A 23935-nucleotide genomic window follows, 5' to 3' on the forward strand; every position below is an offset into this window, starting at 1 on the left:
CTTTTACCAGTCATACTGGATTAGGACCTCACTTTAACTTGATTACCTCTGTAAATATCCTATCTCTATATACCTATGTTCAAAAAAGGTCACATTCTGAGGTACTAGGGGTTAGGACTTCAACACAGGAATTTTAGGGAAACACAATTCAACCTGTAACCCCATCCTAGAAAATGCATAGTACTAGACTGACTTACACAGAAGCCAAAAGCTATTTCTTTGAATTTAACAAACAAAAATAACTGCTCACATACATGAAACACTCACTATGTTCCAGGTACTGTCCTAAGCATTTTATACGTATGAATTCATTTAATCCTCATACTTGTCCAGATGAAAAACCGAGGCAGAGAGAGATCAAATAACTTGCACACTGTCACACAGTAGGTAGCAGAGCCAGGATTTAACCCCAGGAAGTCTGGCTCCAGCCTGTGCTTTTAACTGCTGCACCCCACTGTCCTCACTGTTTAGCTGAATAAGATATTAGGTGGATTACAAATGGGAATTTTAGGGACCTAAAAATAAACCACTTAAAGAGAAAAACAAGTTTACATTGAAGGGAAATATCATTTCATGGTGATTTAACTGTATCCCCTTGGAATCATTTACCAGGAATTATGACCGAAGACCTAGCCATCTCCCCAGATGGCTTTAAAGCAAACCCAGAGTGCTTGTGTTTCTTGCTCTAATTAATAACCTCATTATGCTGTGGCAGGTGAAAAGCAAAAAGCCCTGTTAATGAGGTCAGGTTGGTTAACAGTGGTAATGACCTAGTTATTAAATCTAATGCCTTAAAAATTCAGTCCCATCATGTTTCAGATACTTCATTTGTGAGATTACGAAGAAGAATTAGCATGAAAAGTTGTTGCTTCTGTGCATGAAGCAGAAGAAGTTAGAAGAAAGTTGCAACACAGAATAGCTGGGCACCAAGTATATGAAAAAAGGGAGTGAATCAGAATCTTGGATGGTAGAATTTCTAACTCATAGATGGCAAAGACCCAGGGGCTGTCTTGCTGCCCAAATGGAAGGCCAAATACCTCGACAGAAGACACCCTCAGGCTTGTACATACCAGTCAGAAGTTCATCTTGGTCAGATCCGAGTGTCTACAGTTGTTTCCTGGTCATGGTTTATGAGTAATTACAGAAGGTAGATGCCTGGGTTATAGGGCAGCGAGCCTCTGCTCGGTCAAGCACGGAGAGTCGAGGTAGCAAAGAAAGTGCACCTCTTGCATTTAACTTTCTAAAAACTTCAACAACCACGGGAATGAGCATAGACGTATCTAACCATCTCTCATTCAGGTTAACATGATGACTCCCCTGGTAGAATCCCAAAGACCAGCCAATTTTAAAGACCCTGAAAGCTCTCGTAGAAACTGTAGTGGGTTGAATTGTATCCCCTAAAAGATATGTCCAAGTTCTAACACTTGATATCTGTGAATGTGACCTTGTGTGGAAATAGGGTCTTTGCAAATATAATTAAGGCTCTCAAATGAGATGATCATCCTGGATTAGGATGAGCCCTAAATATAATGAGATGTCCTTACAAAAGAAGAGAAGGGGTGACAGAGGGCCACAGGAAAGAAGGCTGTGTGAAGACAGAGGCAGAGATTGGAGTTACACTGCCAAAAACCAAGGAACAACAGGAGTAACTAGAAACTGGAAGAGGAAAGGAAGAAGTCTCCCTTAGAGCCTTCAGAGGGAGTGCAGATCTGTTGACACCTTGATTCCAGATTTCAGGCCTCCAGAACACTGAGAGGATAAATTTCTACTGTTTTAAGCCACCAAGTTTGTGGTAATTTGTTACAACAATCCTAGAAAAGTAATACAATAATTTTGGAAATTGGATCCAATTTTACTCTTGCATGCAAAGGTGTCAGGGTTCAAAGAAGGTCAACTGGTTTAGGTAAGGCTCCTTTATCCACTTCACCAAACACATAATTAAATGCATATAAATACACACATACATTCTCTCTCTCTCTCTCTCTCTCCCCCTCTCTCTCACACACACATACAGTAATATATTGTAAAACACTACTATCAGAGTCACTTAAATTTTCTACATAAGTTAACCTTTTGACCTCAAAACATTTTGGTCCCAACTATTTTTAATGTAATGTCTCTTTAAATACTACACATTAGGCATTGTGGTATAGATAAATAATTTTCAAAGAAACTACATTTAAATATAACTGTTCAAGATATTAGCTGATGTGTTTGGTCAAGTTACTAACTGCTTTGAATCTCACCTCTGAAATGGAGGCAATGATATCAGTAATATCTACCTTTAAATTTTTTGGTAAAGATTCAAGATAGTGTATATGAAACATCTAGCACAGAGCTGAGACATACACAGGAAGAGGATCTCTGTAAACAGCTATCATTATTATGTTCAAATATTTAATTGTCTTAGTGAGAGTAAACTGAATGCATAAAAATAGTATAACCAGAAAAAGAGCAACCCCTTCAAATATTTATAACATAAACAATTTTCAAAATATTAAGGCACAAAATATAAAGAGCAAGGACTTTTGCTTAATGGCCACAAGGGAGTAACAGGGATTATATTTACACTCTCATCTTAAACTTAGAAAGCCAGACAAACTATATTAAGTAATAGTTTTCAGACACTGAACAACAGGCATTGCAGGACTGTGACCCCTGCAGAAAGGAAACACATGAAATTACCCCTGTGATTGCCCTAGCTGACTGCCTGGAGGCAATTCCCAGGCGTGGGAGAATGCAGTCAGTGCCCAGAAGTCTCACTAAGAGTCAGAGGTTAGGATTCAGGGATGCTGAGGTGGCTAGAATTTGCAGTGCAGAGCAAAGGAAAGATACAATTGCCCAGAAAAAGACCTCCAGGCAGATCTGTAAGTCTTTGGCTGAGTACTGATCTGAGCATGCATGAAAGGAAAGTACTCAGGGCCAATGATAGAACTATCAGAAAACAGTAGACTCAACACTCGAGACACAGGGCTGGAGATAGTTCATGTTCTCACCAAAGTGTAAAGACCTTGTAATATGAGTAGAGTTCTCAAAAATTTAGTAGTAGGGCTAAATTAGCCCTGGACTGCAGCATGCTCTGGATCTAAGATGACCAATTTGTACCAGTTTACTTGGAGCTTTCCCAACTTTAAAACCAAAAGTCCCACTTTTCAGAAGCCCCTTCAGTCTCAGTCTTTAACTGAAAGTTCCATGTCCTGGGAAACTCCTTTGTCCCAGGCAGACTGGGATGATTAATCACTCTATCTAGATCTGTCTAAGAAAAGTTTTAAAGGTTTAACAGTTTTAAAGTTTTAAAACTAAGAAAAGTTTTAAAGGCATGCCCTGAAGGGATCAAACTTATGCCAAGTAATTTAACTGCATCCCAAAACAAAGTACAACACTATTTATAGGAATACAACAAAATCCAACACCCAACATGTTAAATTTACATTGCAAAATTTATGAAATTCAATCATAAATTACCAGACATGCAAGGAAGCAGGAAAATATGAACCATACTAAGGAGAAATCAAGAAAAGATCCAGAAACGAGAGATGATGGAAAGAGCAGAAATGGAAGTTAAAACATCTATTATAAATATGCTCCACATTCTCAAGAAGGTAGAGGAAAACTTCAACATGATAAAGAGAGAAAGGTAAAACTTAAAAATGGAAAAAACAGAAATTTCATAGATTAAAAGTATAATATCTTAAACATAAAATGTATTGTATGGGATTAATATCAGATTAGACAAAACAGAAGAAAATATGAGTGAGCTTGAAGAGAAAGCAATATACACTTGTACAAAATGAAGCCCAGGCACAAAAATACTGGGAAAAAAAAAAAAAAAAAGAACCTCAGTAAGCTACAGGACAATATCAAACAGTTTAATATATGTGTAACTGAAGTTCTAGAATGAAAAAAAGGTAAGATCATAAGGGTTTTTAAAGGGTTACGGTTAGGAAATATTTAAAGAAAAATGGCCAAAATTTTTCCAAATTTGATGAAAACTATAAACCCACAGACCCAAGAAATTCAGTGAATCCCAAGCAGAAGAAACATAAAGAAAATCCTACCAAGGCACATAACAATCAGCTTACTAACAAACCAGTGATGAAGAGAAAATCTTCAAAGCAATCAGAGGGGGAAAATATACTTTATATAAAGAGAAGCAAAGATAAGAAAGGCAGCCAATGTCTCGTCAGAAAACATTAAACTAAAAGACAGTGGGACAGCTTCTTTAAAGTACTGAGAAAAAAAAAATTGTCAACCTAGAATTTTATATCCAGCAAACTACATTTTAAAAAAATCAAGGCATGCTAAAAACTTTTTCAGGCAAATAAAATTTGAGAGAATTTATTGTAAGTCTAAGAAATGTTAAAGGAAGCTTTTCAGGCAGAAGGAAAATAAAACTAGATGGAAATTTGTACTGACACAAAATGAAGAACTCTGCATATGGTAACTAAATGGATAAATATGAAATATTTTTTCTGTTTTAAAATGTCTATAAAAATAATCAACTTAAAAAATATTTCTGAAATCAAATTTATTCTAGAGGAAATTATACTCATTTGGACCACTTATACTTTCTTGTTTATATTTCTAATTTCTCTGATGACGTTTTTCTTCAAAGTCTCCTTAATTTGAATTAGGGTCAAGTTGTCATAGTCTGCCATGCCTGTAGGCACCTCACTTTCACTCTTCATTCTTCCATAAAAAGTACATTTGTAAATACTCCAGGACTCAAAAGGAAGTCTGTTCCTTTTGCTTCAGCATAGTTCTCTGCTTCCGAGGGCAAACAACTGACTGCAAAACAATACTATGTATTATGGGAGTTTATGACACGTGTGGAAGTAGAAAGTGTAACAAGAACACAAAGATGGAAATGGAAATGTACTGTTAAAAAGTTCTTACAGTGTATGTAAAGTGGTATAATCTTACTTAAAGATAGATCTTGATAAAGATATTGTGAACCTTAGAAGAATGCCTCAAAAAAAAAAGAGGGATAGCTAAATTAAAGTTCACAAATTTTAAGTTTAGCGCTCGATGGATTTTAATTGATTTGTACTTGTATAATCAATATCAGGATGAAGACTAAGAAAATTTCCAGCCTCTCTGAATGCTCCCTCAACCTCATTATAGCTGATATCAACTCTCACACCATGATGCTACCACTTTAATGTCTTCTAGTTCCATAGCTTACTTTTGCAAGTTCTTGAACTTCATATAAATGAATCTCACAGTATGTACTCTTTGGTATTTGCCTTTTTCACTCATCATTATATCTGTGTGATTCATCCATGATGTTGGGGTTAGATGAAATCATTTTACTTCTGTGTAGTGTTTCATTGTCTGAGTATACAATAATACATTTACCTGTTCTGCTGATCATGGACACTCAAGACTATTTCTAGTCATTGGCTATTAAGAAAAAAGGTGTTTTGCACATTCTTGTACATCTCTTTTGGCAGACATATACACTCATTTCTTTTGGGTATATACCTAGGAGTGAAACTGCTGGGTCATAGGATAGGCATATATTTAGCTTTAGAAAATATCACTGAAGAATTTCCCAAGGTGGTTTCATCAATTTAAACACCTATTAGGATTATGAGAATTATAGTTGTTCCATGTCCTCTTCAACACTTGGTAGTGTTTTAAATTTTAGCTATTCTGATGGGTGTTTAGTGGTAGCACATTGCAGTTTTAATTTGCATTTCTCTGACAGTGATATTGAGCACCTTGTCAAGTGCTAATGAGCAATTTAGATAATCTCTTTGATTAAATGCCTGTTCAAATCTTTTGTTCATATTTTTATTTTTTGTTTGCACTTTTCTTATTAGTATTATTAGTATGTAAGAGGTATGTAAAATATATTCTGGACACATTCTTTGTTAGATACAACCATTTGCAAATATCTTCTTCTAGTCTGTGGCTCATCTTCTAACTTCCATAATTTTTAAAATGAAGATTTTATATAAATACAGAAAACAATTGTAATAACTTTTACGTTAGTGTTCTTATTGTATTTAGTTTAAAAATGTTTTGCTTATCCCAAGGTCATGTGAAGCTTTATTGTTTTATATTTCACATTGAGGTCTATAATCCATCTATAATTAATTTTTTGCATAAGATGTAAGGTAGGTTAAGTTTTTCCATGTGGTTATTCAAATAACTTGGCACTATTTATTAAAAAGACCAATCTTTCTTAATAGAATTGCACTGATGCCTTTGCCAAACATCAAGTCACTTCGTATGTGGCAGTCTATTTACAAATTCTCTATTCTATTCTATTGATCTATTTGTTTATCCTTACCTCTGTCTCAAGTTGTTTCAGTTACTGTAGCCTGACAGTGTCTTGACATCAGATAGTATAATATTCTAAGAAGGAAGCAACCCAAATAGTACCCAGTGATAATAGGTCCAAAGACAAGGCAGAATGACCACATACCTCTTACCCCCTCAACCTGCTGATCAGATAAAAAATCTTCCTACTCACCCACTCCAAGATACACGCAGACACTGGGCAACCAGACAACCTCAAAGGCTCTGTTCAGAATAAACTGATTGGATGTTTCCCTAGCGATGTAATTGACTGGACAGAATATATTCCAGTACTATTCCCTAATTCAGACTTCAACCCACCATTGCAGCCAGACCTCTCAAAGAGTTCCTCAGGGGAAAGCCCCACCTCTCTTAAAGGTAAAAAAAAAAAAAAAAGAAAAATCAAGAGCTCAGTCCCCTCAGCTTCCCTGACAGTGAAAACAATTCTTAACAGCTTGTTAGTGTGATCTGCCAGCTGGGAGGATGATAAACAAAGAAGCCAGCACTTCTGTTACTTTGGGTCTCCACCTATACTGAGGAATGGTGACTGTGGCATTCCACCATTGCCATGCTTACCTACACCTACAAATTTTTCTTTGCTTTCTAAATGAACTTGTGAGTTTCAGCACAGTTTTAAACATCCTCTATTATTTTAGCTTCTTTCTATTGTACTTTGTTGAAAGCTTGAGCCCACTATCTTATCTGCATTACTTTTTACTTATTTGTTGTTAGTAGGGAGATTTTAAAGTTATATGAAGGCTGCAAATAACTATGATTGTCAAGATTCTGTTTTAGGAAAGAAAATAGTCATGTTATATGTTTGCAGGATATTACCACCAGACACCATTAAAGACAAATAGGTTTTCACAAAATCAGGCATATATATGGTCTTTGTATTTTGCTACTCTTGTTAAAACCAGGTGTGCGAGGTTTTCAACATTGATCTCAATGATACCTGAAAGTGCTGGACTATCTGAGTTTTCCTGTTTATAACTTTTAGTAAACATATACATGGAGGAAGGAAAGAATGGTGGAAAAGAAATTGGTCTTGAAGTCTGGGGTCCAGGGAGCTAAATTTTGGATTTAACACTGACCCGTGTATGACCTTAGGCAAACCCCTCATTCTCTCTCCACTTTAATTCTCTTCATCTTCAAAATGAAAGTCATAATCAACATGAGTCAATTACATCTATTGTCCCTTTCATTTTCATCTCTCTTCCTTTCTTAACCAGTGTCTCCTAATGATCACAGAAGGAAAATACTATTATCACAGCATATGAAAAAGAAATGCCAAGCAATCATATTTTTATTAGAAAGTTGTTCACCACTTTATACCCAGCTCCTGGTACACAGCAGGTATTGAAAACATACTTGTAGAATAAAGTGTTATTTTTATATTTTATAGGTGGGCACCTACACATGCTAAATAACTCGCCTTCTGAAACTCTGTCCATTGACAGATCCACTAGACCATAGGAATGGGGAGGGTGTTTCCAGGCAGAGAGGAGGAAAAAGGCCCAATCTAAGTTTCCATGAACAAAAGCGCAGGTGAGAACACAGGGTTCTCGGATCAATGGAGTAGTGAGATGTCTTCTGTAGCTGGGGCATGGAGTATGTGGAGGAACACAATAGGACAGAGCTAGAAAGGTGGGTGGGAGACCAGTTCTGAGGATTTTGAATTCCCTGTGAAGGAATGTGAATGTCACTCTATAGGGTATTAGTATTCTATTGCTGCCATAACAAATTACCACAAATGTAACAATTTTAGACAACACAAATGTATTATCTCACTGTATACATCAGAAGTCCATGTTAGTTCAGCTGATTTCTGTTCCAGGTTTCACAGAGCCAAAAATCAAGGTATCAGCCATCTGGGCTCTTACTGGGAAGCTTTGGGAAGAAGCTGCTTCCAAGCCTATCAGGTTGTTTGCAGAATTGAGTTCTTTGCAGTTGTAGGACTGAGGTCCTACTTCCTTGCTGATTTCAGCTGGGAGCCTCTCCCAGCTCCTTAAGGCTGTCTGCACTCCTTGTCACATTGCACTTCCCATCTTCAAACTAGTCACGGCATGTTAAGTCCTTCTCATTCTCCAAAATTTTCTGACTTCCCTTCTGCCACATCTCCCTCTCTAGCCAGAGAAAGTTCTCCGTTTTTAAGGGCTTCTGTGGTTAGACTGGCCCACTTGGATAATCAGAGATACTCTTCCTATCTTAAGTCCTTAATTGTAATCACATCTTCAACTCCCTTTGGAGTATCATTTTCATAGGTTCCAGGGATTAGGGTGTAGTCATCTTTGGGAGACCACTGGGAAACACTAAGGTATGCAGAGTAGGGGAGCGGTAAATATTTAACCACAAATATTTACATAGTACTTTCTAAGTTCCAGGCTCTATTATCAGTGCTATATATGGTTGGAATCATATCCATTAACAAAATCTCTTCTACAGCACCGTAGATCAGAAGGAAATATAAGCACCTGTTTATAATTAAACACATGTCCAGTTCCAAGAAAAGACGTGCACACACACCTACGAGTGCACACACACACACACAAACAAGATGGAACGCATTCAGTTTCCTGTAAGGTCTTTCGCTGATTCTCTCTGGAACTGGCACCTGGCAAGTATGTGATGCCAAGCAGATAATATTACTGAAAGCAAGGGGTATTCATGTTTAGTTACCAATAATTGCATTTGCGATGATAATGATGTTGTTGACAGAGTAGAAAATGGTGATTGCAATCATCATTATTATAATAAGTTGAAGATGCTATTAGGCCCACAGATCAATGGGAAAGAAACTGAAATTGGGACTTGGAATTGGATGAGTGACTGGAATGTACACAAGAAACCAAAAATGTGTGGGAATGTGGAGGTAGCAGCTATCAGCCTTGACCATGAAGCCTGACTGAAGGAGGGAGGATTTTGACAAAAGAGCTGTTGTCCAGAGTTCCTGAGAAAGACAAGATGCTGGCAGACAGATTGTTCTGGAATCCAAGGGTGGCTGATAAGATACTGGAAATTCCTGTTAGTTAGTGAAGACCTATCTGGTCCAGACTGTACCCTAAAGCCCTTAGAGTGTGCCCCTTTCCATGGCCTTAGACACCCTCTGTAATTTGCAGGAGAGGAAAGAGAGACAAGAGATACACAGATACTGAGCTGATAGCAGAAGGTGGGCAGCCTCCAGTACCTGTCCTAATGCTAGGACAACTTCTCACCCTCTGCCCTATTCGCTAACCTTCCTCACTACACCTCATAAAAAGGAACTGTTAATCTAGTGCTTAGGACATCACAATGCTGCATTAAACAGTGGACAGGGTCATTGCTGGGTTGAAAAGCCAGGCAATCGTGTGTGATTCCGGCTTCCACACTCTGCTTCTCTGTAGCTGAGTGCCTGCTGATCTGGGTGGTCATCATGTTAACGTCCTCTCTCCTGCTTTGCAGCTCCTCAGAGGCCAACCTCAGCATCCATCTCTCTTTCAGCCACTCTCTCCCATGAGTTGGCAGCAGTGAACTCTGATTCCAAAGAGGCCCAGCTGTCCTGCTCTTTCTTTTTACAATTGTGTTCGTTGTACCTCAGAACTATCTAGTAATACATATGTAGTAAGTGATGTCCATGAATGGGATTTTGGCTTTAAAGACAGGTAAGAAGCTGCACTGCTTTGGTCTAGAGGTGATTCAGGCCAGCTTCAGCAGGTGCCCCTGCACGGGGTGGCGGGGGGGGGTGGGCCTAGGCCAGCTAACACTTAGTGGTATTTCAACTCTTATTTGCTCTTCCTCTTTGTGTTTTTGTCTGCCTTAGGAACCTGGAAAAGGGCTGGTGGTGGTGATTGTCAAGGTAGGATTAGGGGCATTCTCAAGTCCTCTAGCAAGTTTTCATCAAAATTCCACCCTAATCCCTAACAGACTGTTATGTTTACTCTTGGGAAGGAAACTGTGTTATTAACAAATTCCTTTTTAAAAAATCAGCATTCTACATGTACTGTAATCTTCTTCACTTCTTAAGTTCTTTCAGAGTCTCATAGAGTCTAAGAGAATCATTAAAAGCATAAACAGCAGCAATAATAAAACAGTACTAAATACAAAAAACCTAAGCTTTACACAGGTTGTGAGATCCTACATGACACTGCCTCCCACCATCCCCTGTCCTCCCCAGTTCGAACTCACTCTGTCATTTCCACACTGGCCTCCTTTCCATTGTCAAACACACTGAGCAACTCCAGCCTCCAATCCCCCAGCCTCTAAGTCTTGCTTCCCGGAGCTGGCAGCACACCTCTGCTCCCTGGCGCCCACAGTGACACCTCCCCACAAAGCATCTGCTGTACTCCAAGCTCAGTTTTCTTGCTTAATCTTCCCCCACAGCATTCATCCCCCTCTGACATAAATATTTCCATCCATCCCAATTAAATATTTAATTGTCCATCTCTCTCACTAGAACAGAAGCTCCAGGGGGCAGGGATTTTGTCTGTTTTGCTCAGAGCTCTAACCCAGCACCTAAACCATTGTCTGGGGAAAGAGAACAGGTGCTCTGTAAATATCATTGAATGAACAGATGCTCATTTTGCAGATGCCAAAGGTGAGGCCCAGGGAAGCAGAGTGACTTTGTCCAAAGTTGCAGCTTGAGATCCAAACCCAGGCTGACACCCTTCACACTGCACCAAGTGGCTTATTCGGGGTGACTCGTGTCCTAAATCGCAGAGCTCTCATTTTTACATCTTCCAGTGTCTTCTCCACGTCAGTATGCAGTGTCTGCTAGGGAAGCCTACAGTCCCCTCCTTCACCACTCTGCTTCTTCTAACTGCCCTGTTGATGGCAAGTACTTGGCAGGCGGCCCAAGGCCTGCTCTCAGCAAGAACTGCTTCCTTTCGGTTTCCCAGCAGAGGCCGTGTTTTCAGCTCCGAGGGCCTGATGGGCTCAGTGACTTCCCTGGCTGGCATCTCGGGGCTGAGCTCTTTTCCACCAGTACAGACTCACCTTGCAGACTTTGAAAGTCTGCAGACTCATTCAGTGGACACTTCCAGGGGAGGAAATCTTGTGCAGAAGCAGTGCTGGGCATCTCAGCGAAGGTCTTGGCCACTGGGTCAGCGAGTGCTGCCTGGCAGTACTGCCCGTCTCCCATGCCAAACCCCCAGCTACACAGGAAGATGCAAAGGCACCTCTGCTCATCAGAAAATCATAATATTCCACTGTGTGTGTGTGTGTGTGTGTGTGTGTGTGTGGAGAAGGCAGGGAAGGGAGAGAAAAAACATAAAAACATGTCAAAATATACATAAAAAGATAGAAAAATAAAATGATAAAACCTACATTCTTAAATGTTCAAGTAATGAAATATCCAAAATTAGTTGGAGTTTACCACATTATTTTTTTAAAAAATCAACAGCACTGATTTGCAGTTTACGAAGTGTTTGGTATATAATGGTTTTTAGAACTGAACCCCATGAGTCTGAATCTGAGCTTTACCCCTAACTTGCTGTGCAAGTTTAGACAAGTTAGCCTTTCTATGCCTCAGTCCCTCATCTGTAAACAAGGCTAAGAACGGTACCTTCCTAGGGCAGTAGTGAGCATTAGATGAATTAATCCATTTAGGAGCCCTTAGCAAGGTGCCTAAGTGAAAATAAGTGAGTAATCAATGTTAGCTATGACGGTTATATTCTTTAATTTGATCATTACAATGACCTCTTGATACGAGGGTAGGCATTAGCATTCCCATTAGTGGATGAGAAAACTGAGAAACAGAGAGCAAATGACTTGGCGAAGATCACAAAGCTACTGAGCAAGAGAGCTGGAACTTGAACTCACGTCATCCATTAATTCATTTAACAACTCATTTTTGAGCAACTACTGTGTCTGTTACTTTCTCTGATGACACAGCAGTGAAAGTACCAGACAAAAATCCCTGTTACCACAGAACTTGTATCTAATGGGGTGAGATAGACCATTAACAATAAATAATATGTCAGGAGAAGAAAAACAGAAGGCGGTCAGGAAAAGTGGCACTTGGTCAGTGATATGAGCAAAATGAGGGAGACCATACCAGTAAGGAGGGTGGTTTTCTAGGCAGAGAGAACAGCAAGCACAAAGGCCCTGAGGCCGGAACAAATGTGCAGAGTTCAAGGAACAGCAAGGAAGCCCTGCCTGGAACAGGGCTAGTGAGGGCATGAGTGGAAGGAGACAAGGTCAGAGAGGGGACGATGGAACAGATCGTGGTAAGGATTTTATTCTGCATGAGACACTAAGATGTTAACACCATCACCATCCTCATCACCAACATCATCTTTACCAACATCAGTGAACGTAACAATTCATCATCTTCATCAGCATTATCATCATCACATTTGGTAATGCAAGAAGTCAAGGAGTAGAGTTTGAGAAAAAGCACCAGTAGTTGTGTCATCCTGATTTTTAAGGAATTTCTTAATGGCCAAGTTTTGTTCTCCAAAGCCTAGATGTACATTTGTTAGGGGTTAAGGTAGGGTTCTACTGGCTGGTGGCCAGAGGACCCAGGCAAGCCCTAATTCTGCCTGGACAGTCACTCCTTCCTGTTCATATTCCCGAGAAGCAACAGCACCTGAGAATCAAAGTAAAACATCCATTGTCATTTTCCCTCTGCCAGGGAAAACTTCAAGGGTAGCGAGAGCTTTTGATAATGTCCTGAGGATAGAAAGAGTGTTCACTGAAGGAGACAGGGAGAGGGAGGAGGGGGGGAGGGGGAGAAAAATGGAGAGAGAGGGTAAGGGGGAAGAAGAGGGAAGGGGGAGGAGGGGGGAAGGAGGAGTGTGAGGAGGAGGAAGAAGCTTTAAGGGGGGACAGAGTGGTGGCACAACCAGAGCCTCATCTCTTCTCATCTCTAGAGCTTTTATAAGGTTGAGAGACCTAGGAACAAATTTTGCCACCTGCAACAAATTTTTGCTATCGATGACAGATCGGGCAAATGTTCAGAGATTTTAAGACCACGGCTTAGCTACACAGAAAAGGATGATGGGTCATGTCCCCTTGACATCTACTTCTCATTGTTGAGCTGGGTTCCACAGGTTTAAACACCATTCTGCTGAATGATCAGAAAAGTGTGTTTGTTTATAGGATTAAACAAAGCAGGTGTGAAAGTCTCCCCACATTTCTCCAGATGGATGATGGATGGGTTGCAGATTGGGGTGCAGAAGCAGAGTCCATGTTTGGCAGTTGTTTCACAGGTGGGTGCGAGACTGAAGGTGAGAAGGTGACTGTGGGGCTGGAGCTTTGGGAGGAGTTGCTTGGGGTGGGATGAGGCTAGATATGCAGCAGGCACGACCCTGTACCACCGTAGGAAGGGAGATCCTGAAGAAGTTTAAATAACACTGATGTAATTTAATTTCTGTAGATTCTTTTTTCCAAATTGAAACTGGTAATGTGATGACAAAAACAAATACTCTAGCCTACCTTAACATGCTTTCCTTTATTTAGTTTTCATTGTACACATCCAACACCATTTTCAGCACTGTAGGAAGGAAAAAAGCATTCAACCTTCCTTTTCTACCTGCTGCAACCCACAGCGTGGGCCTCACCTCCTCTCCCCAGGGCTGCCTCCCAGCTGTCTCCCCTCCCCGCTTCCCTCCACTCAATCCAGTCTGCACATCCAGGGGACCAGGGTAAAGCCCTGCACCAAGATGAGGACTGGCCACTCCCTCTGCTTAGGCCTCAGGAAATATGGCTGGATTTGAACCCCAGACATGGAGGCCCTGCTGCCCTCCAGCAGCTTGGGCTTGGTGCTGGACACTTTGGAAAGACCTGCAGGGTTAGCACTCAGAGTGCTAAACGCTGTGAAGAAAAATTAAGCAGGTGACATGACACAGAGTGATTGAGAAGTGTGCATGGGGGGGTGCCATGTCAGACAGGGTGGCCAAGCACCTCTGAGAAGGAGATATTTGTGCAAAGAACCTGAATGAGCCATGCAGATACATCGGGAAAGAGGGTTCCAGGCAAAGAGAAAAGCCCTGAGGCAGGGTGTGTTTGCTTGAGTCTTTTAAAGTTTGTCTTCATTGTGGTAAAATACCCATAACATAAAACTTACCATTTTAACTGTTTTTAAGTGTATAAATCAGTGTCATTAAATACATTCACACTGTTGTGCAACCACCACCACCATCCATCCATTCCCAGAACGTTTTCTTCATCCACAACAAAACCTTTGTGTCCATGAAATACTAACTCCTCATCTTCCAGAGCCCCTGGTAACCACTATTGTACTTTCTGTCTCTATGAATTTGACTATTTGAGGTACCTCATATATTGTGGGATCACAATATTTGTCCTTTTATGTCTGGCTTATTTTATTTAGAATAATGTTTTCAATGTTTGTCCATGTTGTACCATATGTCAGAATCTCCTTCCTCTTAAAGGCTGAATAATATTCCATTGTATGGATATATATCACATTTTGTTTACCCATTCATTTGCCAGTGAACACTTGGGTTACTTCTACCTCTTGGCTCTTGTGAATAACGCTGCTATGAACATGGATTTACAAACATGTTTGAGTCCCTGCTTTCAATTCTTTTGGGCATATACCCAGAAGTGGGATTGCTGGGTCATATGGTAATTCTGTTTAACTTTTCGAGGAACCACCATACTGTTTTCTACAGCAGCTATATTATTTTACAATCCTACCAACAATGTACAAGGGTTCCAATTTCTCCACATCCTCGTCAAGACTTGTTTTCCGTTGCTTGATTTTAAGGAACAGCGCGAGAAGGCCAGTGTGGCTGGATCAGAGTAAGCAAGAAAGACAAAGGCAGGAAGAAAGTCAGGGAAGTCTAACCATGAAGGGCCTATAGTCATGGGAAGGACTCTGGCTATTACTCAGAGTGAGATTGGGAGCCTTTGGAGAGCCATGAGCTATGAAGGGTCATAATCCCATTTATAGTAAGGAAGTTAAAACCTGATGCTTCCAGCTCCAGAAGCATGGAGCCTCCAAGGGTAGCACAATACGTTTTTCTCCCAGGCTGCCAAAGGGTTAAGTAAATGCAAACACGGGTAAATGCAGTGAAAGGAGATATTTCCTTCCTCTGGCAGACACACCTGATGCAGGAAGCAGAGTCCTGCTCCCTGGGAGTGAGAGGCCTGGCCACACTTGTGCTTCCAGAAGAAAATGAACATCGCCTGGACACGAGATGGCTTAGCACTTCCCATGTCAGTTTCTGAGAGCTACTGAACAGCCTAAGGCCCCATCTGTTTTTAATCTTGTTAAAAGGGCCTCGTGTGCTGGCGCCTATTTAAAATAATGCACACATGGAGTTCCTAAAATGAAGAAGAAAAAAGGGCCAGGCTTTTCCCGCCGGCACAGCTTATGTGTTTATTTTGGAGCAGGCTTTGGGAGTTCTGAGACAAGACACAACTAATTTCTCTTCCCGGGGTTGATTTGCAAGTCCCCATAGGCTTTTGCTCCAAGCATTTAAGGCAGCTTGGTATGAACCGGTCACCCCTTCTAAAGTCCACTGTGAAATATCTCCAAATTAAGGCTGGGCTTGGGAAAGGGGAACCCAAGGCCACTTTCTTCCTTGCAGAGGGTTGTTTCCCTGATTCCTTTTCCTCAATAGAGACGTTTCTAAAGGCTGAGTCCTCCTTTCTCAGATGCTCATTTTCTTCCCAAGGGGCCACAGTAGTTCCAAGACAGCATGACCCAGATACAGCCAAAGCCAGCATGAACCTAATCCCCAAATGGGGATCGCAAGGGGCAGAGTCAGGGAAGAAGAGGCCCCTGCACTCAATGCACTCCCATGTAGAGAAGCAAAGGCAAGGGGGTTTTTCTCTGCACACATTCCAGACAGCAAACAGCCCCTCTGAGCTGCTGAACCGATGACATTCTTGAGTCATGATGGCACTTGCATGTCCAGTGCCACAAAGAGATATAATGGGTCATTTCTGACCCTGCAGGCTAAGAGAAACCACATCACAAATGTAGAACCACTGCACAAGCTCATCAACAATGGTCCCGCATGCCTGGGACTTTATAACTAACCTCCCCTAAACCTGGAGCAAGGGAACTGCGAAGAGGATACAGGAGCAACAGCATGAACGTGTCCATGGTGGCCCAGCAGTGAGGGCTCCCATCATTTTCTGCTCCTTCACACCTGCTTTGACTCTAAGGACCCAACTGACATTATTTTCACTTGGTGGTAGCAATTACCAGTGGCAGTGGGGGCAATGGTTATGCCAGTAGGAACAATGGTAGAAACAGCAGCAATAGAAGCAAAGGTAGGAAAAGCAGTGGTTGTAGTCTTTGGAGAGGTAGAGACAAAAGTAGTGATAGTACTAAGAGCACGACTAGTAGTAATAGGACTGGTAATTGTATGTGTTGTCTTGGTAGTTCCGGCAGCAATACAATAATTATAATATAGCATATTTATAATCCAATATCATTAATTATATTTATATTAGGATTACAATTTATAATAGTTTGTTAAGCACTTACTATATGCCAGGTACTGTTCTAAGGGCTTTGCATGTGTTAACTCAATTAATTCTGACAGTAACCTCATAAAGTAGGTCCTATTATCATTATGCCTAATTTATAGCTGGGAGCACTAAGGCACAATGAGACTAAATATAATTCCCCAAGGTCACACAGCTGGGAGGTGATAGGTCAAGAATGCAAACCCAAGTGATCTGGCTCCAGGATCCCTGCCCGTAACTATTCCCCTAGGCTTCTTCCAACCCTGTGGCTGGACCCAAGGCAAGGGGACAAGCAGGATGGAGGTAGTGAGAGAGTTACTTCTGAAGAGGCTGTCTTTGGAGGGGCCTTGGACACTTCCTGGAGGTTCAAAGGTTCAGGGCCTTCCAAGCTCTGCATCAAACAGAGCAGTAATTTTTATTTTTCAATTTGCTTAAATATTGGGTTTCACATAAGATTTAGTTAGAAACAAAAGAGTTGTTTTAAAAGACTGTTAAAAAGCAGCAGTGTGGTGAGGCTATGAAGTTAGATAGGTTTATTAACCAAGTCTTCTTTTCTGTATTCTGATGCTTTGACATTTTGGGGCTTCACTGACCCTGGATGGACTGCCTCTCATAGAGTTAGCCAGAACCTAGAGAGAGTAAGAGATTTGCCATAGACAGTGCCTGTCAAATGGAAGACAACCAGTCCAGAGCCCACACTGCAACCTCCACCACCAGGCTCTCACTCTGGGCCACTATCGCCCTGTCCCCTAACGCCCCGTAGCCAGGTACCAGAAAACCAGGGACAGTCCCTACACCCCAGAGCCTGCTAAAATTATTCAAAGTAGCCAACCCTGAACCTGCTTGCCACGCCTTGCCCTTTCCTTTCCGCAAAACCACAATAAAGGCTCTTGCTCACATTTCCCCTTGCTCCCTCTGCTGCCTGACTAGCTACGGTGCCTCCCCTGCGGCCCCCACATCGTGGCAGACTGTGCCCTCTGCTTTAGGGTACTATGAATATAATACACTTCTTCCTTCATGACAGTCATTTCCGTGTCTGCATGTCTTACCATACTCAACTAAGACAAACCCCAGGCAACCTGACAACAGTAGGCTTGGTCCAGCCCTTCAGGGTTTCAGCTGACTCTGGGCCTCTGCTGGGCTGCTGGGTGCACAGTCGCTTACTGAGGTGGGCTGTGTTGGAAAGATCACTGAGCATGAGGTTCCTATTCCATTCAGAACTTCCTTGCTATGGGATCTTGGGGCAATCAGAGAAACCTCCGCCTTGGCATCTTTGTCTGTAAGAATAAAGAAGAAGGTCCCTGCCCTGTCTCTGTCCCGAGGCAACTGTGATGACTAAAAGGGAGAGTGAAGGTGAAGTTTCTTTGGAGTGGTCTGGGAAGCCCACATCATCATAAACTGAAGTACCACCTCCTGTTTTTAGGTTACCTGCACAAAAGGTATACTCTTGGAGCTGTTTCAGTCTAGAACATGGTTCCCCAAGCTTGGCACATTGACTTTTGAGCTGGATAATTTATTCATTGCTATGGAAGGCTGATTTGTGTACTGTAAGATGTTTAGCAGCATCCCTGTCCTCTACTCACGGATGTCAGTAGCATCCCCGTTGTGACAACCAGAAAGATTTCCAGGCATTGCTAAATGGCCCCCAGGGGCAAAATCAACCCTGGTTGAGAATTACTGATACAGAAGGGATGAGTTAAGCTCTCTCCCCTCTTCTTTTTCTCCTCTCCACCTCTCCCTCCTCCTCTTCTTCTTTCCCCTCTTCCTCCTCCTCCTCCTCCTCCTCCTCCTTCTTTCTCTCCCCTCCCCCTTATTCCGAAGATGATCAACAGTTTGCAACCCTAGGTACCCCTGTGGAACAGCAGGGCTCTAAGGACATGACTGGAAAACAACTGCTCTAGTGGACAACTCCAGAAATTGCCAGAATAGAATTCAGCATTCTGTTGTCAGTGGGTCTTGGTTTCATCCCCATCATATATTTACCAACTCAGCTCATATGGCGGGATCCAACCACCTTATCCATAATTTACCATCCTTTTTAAGTAAGCTCATATCAAACCCACAGAATGTGAGAACTGGAAGCTCCTTTGGGGTCACCCAGTGAGTTTCATCTTGCTGCCTGCTGTGTGGAGAATAATGAGGCTGGTCAGCAGTGGTGTCTGTCGTGGCTGGAGGGGAGGACTAGCAGATGGAAAACACTCCGTGCATCTGCCAGTTCCTCCTTAACAAATGAGTCAACCCAGATCCAAGGTCCTCGCTGATTTAACTAAAATGAACCAAATTCCTACAATGTGCTGAACACAGTAGTATTGCTATTACTATCTTCATTTTGCAAATAAAGAAACTGAAGCTGAGAACATTGTGTCACATGCCCAAAGTCCCATAGATAATAAGAGGTGGTGCCAGGATTTGATCCCTTGCTCTTCTGATCCAAGGCACAGCTCTGTCCATCACATCAAACTGCCCTGAAATATCTTTCTTCCGAAGCAACAAAAGATTTTCCTCCACACAAGTAAAACACTATAGAGTGGTAATAAGAACTAGTGAAACGAGCTTGTTTACTTTCAGATTCTTAATGCCATTTCCCAATAAATACATGCAAAGAGCAATTAAAGTGAGGATTAGAAGAAACCAGAAGCCACACAGAAGGGTGGTAGGGGTAGCAGATGCGGATCCCAGAATGAGGGGTGAGTTAGCAGTGGGAGTCAGGAGAATGTGTTTTATAGAGTATGGGCTGCTTGGGAGCCAAGAGTTCAAATCCTGGCTCTGCCCATTTTAAGCTGCCTTGCTGGATTTCTCTGAACCTTAATTTCTTCTGTAACAGTAACAGACAACTCCAAAGGTCACTGTGAGGTTAAAGTAAGGTTATATATACTAAAATCTTGGTAGAGCGTCAGGTGTGTGTATGTAAGTGTGTGTAGCAAGTGCTTAATATTTGGGAGTTATTTATTATTATTATCACTATTATTAGTATTATGAAATACTAAATTTTGTGAAGGTATTTAGGGGAAAGAAGCATGGCTCTAGACTGATTAGAGGACCCCTCCTAAAAAAAAAAGAGTGGGGAGAGAGTTAGGTTTTAGAGAGATGGGTAACTGGACAAACAGGTATATGGATGGATGGAAGAGTGGACAGATAGATAGATATTCATAGAAACATTTTTAGAAACAAAGATGCAGAAGGGGGAAAGCCACTATAAATAAGAGACCATCCGAATTAAGTGTTAGCTCCTCCAAAGACCCTTGGAGGCACCACTGAGCAGAGAGAGGAAGAGAGGTGGTGAGAACACCATGCTGGTGCCTGGTTAGGGAGGGCTTTGGTGCTGCCTAGAGACTTTGGCCTTCATCCCATAGACATCGAGGAGCCGGGGCCATGGAGAGCAAAGGGAGTCAGAGAGAGAACAACGCAGTTGTATAAGAATAAGCCAAGTGAGACGAATGATCAAAACCTCGTTCTGTCCAATGAATGCGGAGTTGGGGGCTCCTGGCACTTGGCTGGCCCAGCCACAGGAGGTTCAGCCCCTCGTTTCCCCTGCTTTTCCTGGCAGCCAGAGGGGAGGGCTGCTTGTCTCCTCCCTGTCTGGACAGAATGTAGGCCCTGAGGTGGGGTGGGTGGAGAGGTCATCTGGTCTGGTTCCATCTCAAACTGGGTGAGAACCCACCCAGAAGCTCATGAAGGAAACCTGAGGGAGCAAAGTAAGTTCCAGAAACACAGGTAAAGGGAGGTCAGAAAATCCAGATGGGCTGCCTGTGGTCTCTGAGAAAATCAATCTGAAAAAGTGCTGTAGGCTGAAGGAAGCAAGCCTTTTTTCTAGGTCTGGCTGGGCACCAGGTGAGTCAAGGGAACTGGACTTTGGAAACAGGCAGACACAGGTTCCAATCACAATTATGTCTCTAACCCCACAAATACCTACTTTACCCCTCCCAGCCTCAATTTCGTCATCTGAACAATAATAGGACTAAATATAGCAATGTGTGAGAAACATTAGAGCCATGAAGGGCACATAACTGCCCTTCAATAATAATTTTTCTTCTTCGCTTTAACACGCACGCAGAACCCCCAAAATGTAACTCGATGTCCCTTAATGGGACTCAGTTCCACTTCCAATTTGGCACTGCCCTCTTATCATTGCCAAGTTCTTGCCCTGAGAATTCCCAAAGCCTGACTTGGCAAGAAGGAGACAAGTTTGCCTCTACTGTAACCAGCACCGTGACCTTGGGCAAGGAACACCAGGTGATTAGCCACGGTTCTAGAGAAGATCGAGACAGGCAATAAGATGCAGGGTCAGTTTTATGGGCGCCAGTGCTTCTGGAGCACCTACATCTCAGCTCTTCCACCGACCACTGGGTGGCCTTGGGCAGGACACTTAACCTCTCGAGCCTCAGTTCCATCAGTATTTCCTTGGTGGGGTCATGGTGAGGATTAAATGTATACAGGAAACTCAGACAGTGGCTGACATGCTGTGTAAACCTAATGTCAAGCATTGCTTTACCTGTATCGTTGCTGTCAGATTAGTGCTTTACCTGTGTCATTTACCACATAAAAGAATATTTGGGTGACTCTGTTTCCTGGGAAGTTCTTATAGTAGATCCGATATTTTCTCTGTAGCTTTTTCATTTTCCCCTACTTCAGAAAAGTTACACAAATATTTATTGAGCACAGATTATGTATCTGGGTACTCGAAGCACCTACTAAGTACCTAAATTAAGTGCCCAGTAGTATCATGCTACCATAACACTATGTATCTTTTATTCATGGCTCCTAATCAGTTTGTAATTATGGTGTGTGCGTGCGCGTGTGTGTGTGTGTGTGTGAGTGAGAGAGAAATCAATTATGTGATTAATATCTGTCCCTCTCATTAGATTTTAAGCTCTATCAGGTAGAGACTACATCTGTTTTTAATTGCCATTTCAGCCCTAGCACTTACCACATAGTAGGCACTCAGTAAATACTTGTAGGTTGAACAAAGATACCCTCCATGTTCTCTATAAGCCCAGAGTCCAGAGGGAGTGGTAGGCAGGTGAAAGAGTAATTTCAAAGCAATCTGGTAAGTGTGATGGTAGAAATATGCATGAGGTATGTGAGAGCACGGTTTAGAGGCACCTTGTCCTGCTTAGATACAAGCAGCTCAGGGGAAGCAGAATAGAAATAATGCCTGAGCTAAACCTTGAGGTAAGGTAGGCAGGAGCTAACTCGCAGAGGACCATGTAGGCCAACCTTGGGTCCCACGGAGCAAGTCTAATGCACAAGCCAGCACTTACACAGAAGAGGAAATTCATCACGTCCTTTTCAGGTTTTACTTCTCCAGGATACACCTTCCCAGGTAAAACAGCATCTGGAGTCAAACTGTGAATTCCAGCTCTGCCACTTATAAGCTGTGTGGCCTTGAGTAAGCCACACAACCTCTCTTAGCCTTAGTTTCCTCATCTGGAGAATGGGGGAACTTGCAGCATCTACTCTTCATAGGGTAGTTACAAGGATAAATAAACTAATCTGCAGGAAGTGCTCAGCGTGTGCCTGGCATTTAGTAAGCACATGATTAGACACTGGTTATTTTCACTAATCCCCTCCGAGCCCAGGCTGCACAGCTGTCACATACATGACAACACCATCTGTGGAAATTACCTTATGTCACCCTCTAAACTCCCTAAGAGAAGTGGTCCAAGGCAGGTTCAGCTTAGGCTGAATTTTACTCTAAAGGAAGCAGTGCCTTAGGAAAGCTTCTATGTGATGTTAAAGATACACATTGTAGAACATATAAACTCATTCTAAGATGCCAGCCTCTCCTTTCTTTCCCAGGGTCTAGAAAAGGCAGCCAGACTGGAGATGATCCAAAAGAAGCCATTTCAAAGCATACATCCTGTTTATGTGTCGGCCACACTCCCCACCTCTAGAGATTCTTGTCAGGGTGGGCTGGGAGATTCCTTAGACAACCTAATAGATTAGTTTCCAGTTTAGCATAACAGCTAGACAGATTTTTGCAGTGAAGTCATCCAAGTCAATTAAAAGGCATTTTTCCCTGCTGTGAGTTCAGAAGTCCCTTTGGTTTGTTCCAGCTTTCTGGGATGTTTCATAATACGTTCCACCCTGGGTTAATTAATAACTCTTGATTCCTACTGAAATGCAAAGACCGAAATCCTGTGTGCAAGCACATCCGGGCAGGGGCTGCTAACAGGGCTGGGGTGAGCCCAGCGGGGGCTCCTCTCATCAGGGCATGAGCCAGACCCCAAATAGTGGAGATGACAGCAGAGCTGGCAACAAATGTAAAGAGCGCCTGAGCAAAAGCTGAAGGTCAAAGCTGAAGGTCAAAGCTGGAAAAGTGGTGTGTGGAGGGGCAGAAGGAGGTGGAGGAGGGAGAGCATAAGCCCTTGAAGGAATCACAAGGCCAGAGATTAGGTTGGTTGGGAGTAAGTCGGAATGTGGGTGTGAAGTGGGTCAGAGCAAGTGGCCGGGACTAAGCTGGTGAATAAGATGCAGTTGACCGTGGTTTGCTTTCATGCAATGCCGGCTTAAACACATCCTGTGGGTTTGGTTCCATCCTCTCTGTTATAAGGAAAACAGGTCATCCCTTCTATTCTCAAATACAAGTTACAGGTATGAGAATGAAGCTTAAAGGGCTAAAGAACACATGCATTTTATGAAGTTCTTTCCATGAGCCTCCTCCCCAAGCATAATATTCCAGGATATGATGTTTTTTCACCCAAAATCCAGAGCTGAGTTTCCCTGCCTCCAGTCTCATGCCACCAATCCTACCCAGTCCATCTTCTAAATCCACTATCAGCATGTGCATCCTAAAATGAAAACATGATCACGTTTTCATGTCATGTTGCCATGACCTAAAAAGTTCAATAAATATGTCCCCACTCTCTCTGGGACATGATTTCTAGCCGCATGCTTTGCCATACATAGCCCACCCGAAATAGAGACTGTTCTCTATCTTCTTTTCCAGGTTCATCTCCTACCACCCTTTTGCATACTCTGGTCATTTCCCCTACATGTGACAAGTTGAGATTTAAAACACGCTCTTTAGTGGGAAGGCCTGATGTGCACAACTGCACCCTTCCTGGCCTGAGCTAATTCTCATCCCCAAGCCTCTGTGAAGTCTTTCCAAAGAGTGTCCCAAGGCAAGGTTGACAATCCCTCCCTCTTCTGTGCTCCACTATGCTCTGCATGGAATTCTGTGACAGCCCTCACCACAATGTAC

The 23935-nt window shown here is 42.3% G+C and overlaps 1 protein-coding gene across 2 annotated transcripts in view; it reads right to left on the reverse strand.

The window, feature by feature from the left end:
• Nucleotides 1–23935, reverse strand: part of SYN3 (synapsin III) — a 412466-nt gene that overhangs the window by 359705 nt on the left and 28826 nt on the right. The window lies entirely within an intron of this gene.

The sequence above is a fragment of the Aethalodelphis obliquidens genome, unplaced genomic scaffold (genome assembly GCF_003676395.1).
Source record: "Aethalodelphis obliquidens isolate GAN/ISIS:26980383/991018 unplaced genomic scaffold, ASM367639v1 scaffold8, whole genome shotgun sequence".
NCBI lineage: Eukaryota > Metazoa > Chordata > Mammalia > Artiodactyla > Delphinidae > Aethalodelphis > Aethalodelphis obliquidens.